Raw genomic sequence first — 7,624 nt, forward strand, 5'->3', positions numbered from 1 at the left:
ATTTCTTACTTTTTATACGAAGATGACGGTGAGGTGGAAGTCACAACTCTGTCCCACGAGTGAACATCTGTATCTGTATCTGTGAACATCAGCATTGAAGGCAATATACATGATGAACTGATTATAGATGGTTTTTGTACCACTTGGATTCATATTTTATTATATTTTATGTTTTTTATTTTTTTATTTTTTTTAATATAATTTTTTATGTTTTTATTATTTATGCACGATTATTTATAATATATTGTATTATTCTTAAGGAGACCTTTGGGTACCGATTAGCGCTGTGAAATCTGGTTATTTAACTAACTGTGTGTAAGTGACCTGCACACTTTAAATGTACTACCTGTCACTCACCGGACTGTGAGTGCTTCTTCCCGGACATTTAGGAACCGTGGCCGTCCTCCATCCTGAGGGACTGCGCATGCGCAGCCCTTTCTAAACCTTCAGTGTATGTTCCTTTAACTTAATTGGCAGATCAGGCAACCTCCCTATATTAAGCACCTGTGGTCAACACCACGTTGCCTGATCTTGGAGTCTCATTCCCCATGAGTCTCTGAAGGTGTTCCTGTGTTTCCTCGTTTATTCAGCCCAGCTGATTCCTGTGGTTTCCAAACCACTTCTACCTCTGTGGTTTCCAAACCACTTCTACTATTGTGGTTCCCATACCACTTCTACCATCTACTGTATCATCGTGACTGTGAGCTGATTCCTATCCGCTGCCTCCGTGCACTACAGTCTTCTAACCACTTCAACTCTACCATGTATTATTGGGACTGTTAGCTGATGCCTATCCGCTGCCTCCGTGCACTACAGTCTTTCATTCACTTCCACTCACCTGTTCATGATTGTGACTGCCAGCTGATTCCTATCCGCTGCCTCCGTGCACTACAGTCTTCAACCTGCAACTCGTCTGTGTTTCATCATCGTGACTGCTAGCTGATTCCTATCCGCTGCCTCCGTGCACCACAGTCTTCAACCTGCAACTCGTCTGTGTTTCATCATCGTGACTGCTAGCTGATTCCTATCCGCTGCCTCCGTGCACTACAGTCTTCAACCTGCAACTCGTCTGTGTTTCATCATCGTGACTGTTAGCTGATTCCTATCCGCTGCCTCCGTGCACTACAGTCTTCAACCTGCAACCCGTCTGTGTTTCATCGTGACTGTTTGGCTGATTCCTATCCGCTGCCTCTGTGCGCTTCAGTCTTCAGTTCTTGTCAACCCTCCCGTGTTTCCTTGTGTCTGCTGCCACTATTGCTACCCGCTATTCTCCGTGATCAACAGTTCCAGTTCAACTCTGCTCTCCCGTGTCCCATCGTTACTGCACCTGCTGGTTGCTATTGGCTACCTCCGTGTTCCCGCAGAGACCCGCTGCTGTTACTCCTCAGCGCTACTCATCCATCTACTGCTGATCCGCTCTCCACGCCTTCCTGTGTTCCCTGCTGGTCTACCTACCTGTGCGCTGCACCTGCTAGACCACCGCTTCACCCATCCAGGGACTTTGCATCCTGCCGGCCTCCTGCCGTTCAGGTATCTCTGCACTCCTGTCTGACTGCCTTCTCCTGAACCACGGTATGCATACTTCCCATTGACTGTGCTGTGTATTGCATACCTTGCTGGACTGTGTTGGTTCTCCTCTGGAGTGTGCTATCCGCTGAGTCTATTGCCATCATTGACTGTGTTATCTCGTGCTGGATTACTTCTAGAGACTTTCTATATTGGCAGTGTTGTTCAGTCATATATACCTTTATATTGTGCATATTACTGTGGATCAAAGTCAAGGTGCCCGGGTATATCTTGTGTTACAGTCTCTCCCCGTGCACCTCCTCACATATATATTCAGTGGTACAACTTGCTAGTGGCAGACCACTGACCCCTGTTTCCAGTTTCACCTGTTCCAGTATCCTCTCACATAGCAGTGGTACAACTTGCTAACGCAGACCACTGACTCCCCGGATACCTCCACTTGGATTCCATTCCTTCACTCAGACAGCGGTACAACTTGCTATCCGCAGACCGCTGACTCTCTTCACCTCCTCGTTTCTGTTGGACATTCCTCCTCACTATAGCAGTGGTACAACTTGCTACCGCAGACCACTGACTACCTTCACGTGTCCTTTGTCCATACAGTTCCTCGTGTATTACTACCTCCATATTGCCAGTGCTGCTAGTCATAGACTTTCCTGAGCATCTCATCTGCTGCTATTTCCTGTTCCGTGATCACCCTGCTACCAGAGTACCATATTACCACCTATACTGCTCTGGTAAGCCTATCACCTGGTGATCCCTGGGTAAAGACTCCTAGTGCCCGTGACACTACCTGTTTAAAATAAGACTCTATTAAAGATCTTCATTAGTAGTTAAATAAACCACATGCCCTCCTTGGGATGTCTTTAACATCGGCTCTCAGTTACATGGAGTTTACCAAGTCTCATTGCCAGTCCTTCCGGTCTAAAATAGCTTTGTATTTACATAAAACAATTTCTGTTCTACTTAAAACATTTGCCACGTTCATTAAATGAGAATTGGTTCTCCCTGTTATGATTCCTAGCGAATTCATGACACGGCAATAGCAGTAGAAAATCCAAGTGTCTTTATTTAGGCAACATTTGTGGAGAAGAATTGAGTTTGTGGAATATGCAGATTTGAGGTAGCAGAATAAACAGGTATTGTCACGGGCACTAGGAGTCTTTGCCCAGGATATCACCAGATGATGGACTTACCAGAGTAATGTAGCTGGTACTATGGTTCTCTGGTAGCAGGGTGACAACGGAACAGGAGAATCAGCAGATGGTGAGAGAATGCTCAAGGAAAGTCTATGACTAGCAGCAACTGGTAATGAGTAGATGTATGTACACGAGGAACCAGATGGACAAGTAAACGTGAGGAGAGTCAGTGGTCTGCGTATAGCAAGTTGTACCACTGCTATAGTGAGGAGGAATGTCCAGGAGTAACGAGGAGGTAGTGAGAATCAGCGGTCTGCGTATAGCAAGTTGTACCGCTGTCTATAGTGAAGGAATGGAGTCCAGGTGAAAGTAGGTAACGGGGAAGTCAGTGGTCTGCGTATAGCAAGTTGTACCACTGCTTATGTGAGAGGATACTTGAAACTGGTGTCACAGGGAACAGGAGTCAGTGGTCTGCGTCAGCAAGTTGTACCACTGCTATATATATGTGAGGAGGGGCACGAGGAGATGAATGTAAAGCAGAGAATACACGGGGCACACAGAACTTGATCCCACGATGATATCCACAATACAACAATAACTGACAAGCGCTGCTTGAAGTATACAAAGTCAAAATAGCTATCCAGGTAATAGGAAACAAAGTCAATGGTAACAATAGCTTCAGTGGACAGGAGACTCCGGAGAAGAACACAACTCAGTCCAGACGGATATGCAATACAAAAGCAAAGTCAATGGAAAGTATGCATACCGCGGTTCAGGAGAGCAGGCTGTCAGAGAGACGTGCAGGGATACCTGAACGGCTGAAGGCCGGCAGGAGGAGAGACCACTGGAGGATGGCAGCGGTAATCAGGTAGGTGCAGCGCATGGCAGGTAGTCCAGAATCAACGAAGCAATACTCAGGAAGCAGTAGTAAGTGAGACTGGAAACATGATGAACACGGGAGAGTTGAGGCTGTCTGGTATCCGGCAGTAGTAGCGAAGGCAGCGGAGAGGAGACACGCTGAACACGGAGAGTAGAGACGGTCTGGAATCCGGCAGCAGTAGTAGATAGGAATCAGCGGAGAGCTGACATGATGAACACAGGAGAGTTGAAACGGTCTGGAACTCTGCAGTAGTAACGGAGGCAGCGGAGAGCAGACACGCTGAACACAGGAGAGTTGAGACGAACTGGAGTCCGGTAGTAGTAGCAGATAGGAATCAGCTGAGTGTAGGCACGAAGAACACAGGAGAGTTGAAGTGGTCTGGAAACCACACTAGTAGTAAACAGGAATCAGCTTGAGCTGAATACACGAGGAAACACAGGAACACCTTCAGAGGCTCATGGGGAATGAGACTCCAAGATCAGGCAACCAGGTAATGATCACAGGTGGTTTAAATAGGGAGGGTTGCCTGATCATCCAATCAATTAAAAGCAACAGGTACTAAAGGTTTAATAAGGACTGCACATGCGCAGACCCTCAGGATGGCGGATGGCCACGGTTCCTGAACACACGGGAAATGGCACTCACAGTCTGGTGAGTGACAGGTATATTCCAATACACAATTATGAACAGGTGTGATGAATGGCAGGTATAGTCCACAGAAGCAACAGGTTCCAAGCAATGGCAAATACAGGAGGCATGAGGCTCCAGACTAAGGAGGCAGGGGTCAGGATTCCAGATTGCCAGAGGCACGAGGCAGTCCAGGGAGGCAGACAGACAAGCTGAGTCCAGTGTCCAGGCATAGGTCAGGGCAACAAGAGTTCAATCAGAATCCAATAGCCAGGCAGAGAGTTAGGGTCACAAGCAAATAAGCATAGTCCAGTAATCAGGCAGAGGGTCACAACAGGAGATCAGGGAGCAGCAAAGCAAAACTGGAACAGGGATAAACAGGAGACAAGCAGCAGCCAGGTAAAAACAATGAACTGCACATAGCACAGATTGAGGCAGGTATTAGAAGCTGTGAGACAGGTGCAGTTCTAATCAGAAAAGGAGATTGACTCCTACAGGCATGGTGTAAAGTTGAGGGACAGAACAGCAGCACCTCTGGTGGATTTGGGGTACTGCTGCCACATACAAAGTATAGACAGTGTTGTAACACTCCCCTGTGGGAATATTATGCTGATTAAATAAGTTAACTTGCTTATGAAACACATGCACTATTCAGAATCAATGCGTTTTTGTGTGAATTCTTTGGTGAGTAATAAGTGTTACCTTTTGTGTAAAACATTTGTTACATTCAGAGCATAGAAATGGTTTCTCTCCTGTGTGAATTCTCTGATGTACAATAAGACTTGAATGTCGCATAAAACACTTGCTAATTTCAGAGCATAGAAATGGATTCTCTCCTGTGTGAATTCTCTGATGTTTAACTAAATCTGACTTTTGGATAAAAGAATAACTACATTCAGAACATGAAAATGGTTTATCTCTTGTGTGGATTCTTTTATGTCTAGACAGGTGTGACTCAGCATTAAAACACTTGCTACATTCAGAGCATAAAAAGGGCTTCTCGCCAGTGTGAATCCTCCGGTGCCTAACAAGGTGTGACTTCCGTTTAAAACATTTGTTACATTCAGAGCATGAAAATGTTTTTTCTCCTGTGTGAATCTTCTGGTGTCTGATAAATGCTGAATGGTCATTAAAACATTTATTACATTCAGAGCAATTAAATGGTTTTTCTCCTGTGTGACTCCTCTGGTGTATGATCAGCCGTGACTTCCATGTAAACATTTTATCACACTCAGAGCATTGATATGTTCTCTCTCCTGTGAGACTCATTGTGTGTTTAATAAGTAACAAGCTATAGAATGCTGCTCCTTTTCAGAAAATTAAAATAGCTTGTGTGAATCCTCAAGTTTTATAATAGCTGACTTCTGTAGTCAATATGACTTATGGGTGAACACGCAGATATTCAGTATAGAATGTCCTTTTATGGGTGCCCTCTTCTGCTGCTAGAGGGAGTCCTCCTCATTAATCCACCTGTTAAAAATATATATATAATTTATACCATAATAAAATAAATATTAATATTACACCACATTTGAAAACTGTTGGGAATGAACTGTACATAATTAAGAAAATGTGATTATCTCATCTTGGTGTACATTCTGGTTTGAGACATATATATAGTAAAAACGAAAGATCAGAACAAAAAAAATGCCTAGTAGTGCAGTAATTTCCAAATCAAAACCACCAACATCCTAAAATATGCTCAAAAACCAAGTAAGAATTATACGTGTTCCAATGTGCATAACATGAATCAGGTTTATCTGATTATCTCTGGAGAGATTCCAAAGCTCCTTCCTGGTGATAAATCAAGATCCAAAGACATATATCCAAATAGAAAATGAATACAAATAGTGTAATATGTTCTGGATAAATGTAAACATAAGATATAAGTAATACATGTACAATGGAAAAACCAAATCCCATGTATCTGATGGTGTACTGGTTTAATAGACAGAGTAATCCTCCTTCATCCAATGTAAAGCACTTCTAAATAGCAGTTTAACCAGCAACAAAGTAGCGGGTGGATATGTGGGAGAGCCTCCCAACACAGATGGTAGAGTTTAATATAGTAGAGCAATTTAAACATGCTTGGGGTAGACATAAAGATAACATTAGAAAGAACTGATGATCAAATAGGAGGTTACCAAAGGTTAATAAATAGGCAGACTAGATGGGTCAAGTGTTTCACATCTGATATTAAATTCTATGTTTCTATAATGTTCCTTGCTGAACCCTTTACCAATTCAGGCTCCTTGTATTGTGCACATACACATGTTCCAATTAAGAGCTATTGGAATGGGCTACAGGGGTGAAGATTGAGCATTGTCTGGTTTGTTGATGGGTTAGAGCAGGCCACAATGGAAAAACACATTTTAAACAACCCTGTATGCAACATATAGTATTACTATTAAGAGGACAGATTTTGCTCCTTCCAGGCCCACTTCGTGCAGGAAGGAACATCGCTAGGTCTAATGTAACCTGCACCTCCTGATATTCTGCCTGTTAGTAAATGAGTCATCCTCTCTGCAGCCACCCTCTCCCAAACTTATGGTGCCTGTATTCTCTAGCAGCAGATAGTGTGTAGATGAAGACAGTAGCTGGGTAAGATCCTACTGGAGGATACACTAAGGTGGGATGGGATCTAGGCCTACAGACAAGTGGAGGATTTTAGGGGTTCAAAGTAAGTTTTATGAAGGTGGATGAAAAAAAGGGGCAAGTACTCATTATAGGTTACTAGATGGAAAGGGACAGAGTGCAAGAGGGCACCAAAATTAATGGGGGGAGGAAGAGGGGCAGATGGACTAATTACCAGAGAAGCTGAATGCTTGCAGATCCACTCCAGGGGTAAATGTATGAAGGATCAGATTTTTGCAAGTTGCCAGAAATTGGTGACTTTACTGGGCAAATGTACAGAGGCACTGGCTGTCCAGGCAAGTTTGCCTTTACACGTCAGCGCCGCTTTCAATTTCCTCTGCAAAGTCACAGATATCCGGGGACTTGCAGATATCAGAGCTTCATACATTTACCCTCAGAACAGTTACAGCTTTGCTCAGTGAAGGTTGAAGGAACATGTGAAAGTGTCAGATCGGATCAGGAACATCACAGCACTGCTTCCAGTGACATATTTATACAACTACGTTGCTGTGGGAAGAAGGACGGAGAACTCTACTCTGTTCTGCTACTATCATAGTATCGTAATAAATTTAAATTTAATTTACAAAAGATAAAATAGGGACTCAAACAGTAATAATGAGATCATATTTGTATAAAAACCTGAACATTCACTCAATTAATCATTGTTCCCCTCTTTGATATTTGAATAAACAGGCAAGTGATAGTGCTGAAAAATATCCTGTTATCCCATAGTACTGATAGAGAATATATCTATATATATTGTACATTTGATACCACAGCACTGATAGACAAAATAAAGACAAATTGCACACATGAC

Source organism: Mixophyes fleayi, chromosome 4 (genome assembly GCF_038048845.1).
Source record: "Mixophyes fleayi isolate aMixFle1 chromosome 4, aMixFle1.hap1, whole genome shotgun sequence".
Lineage (NCBI taxonomy): Eukaryota > Metazoa > Chordata > Amphibia > Anura > Limnodynastidae > Mixophyes > Mixophyes fleayi.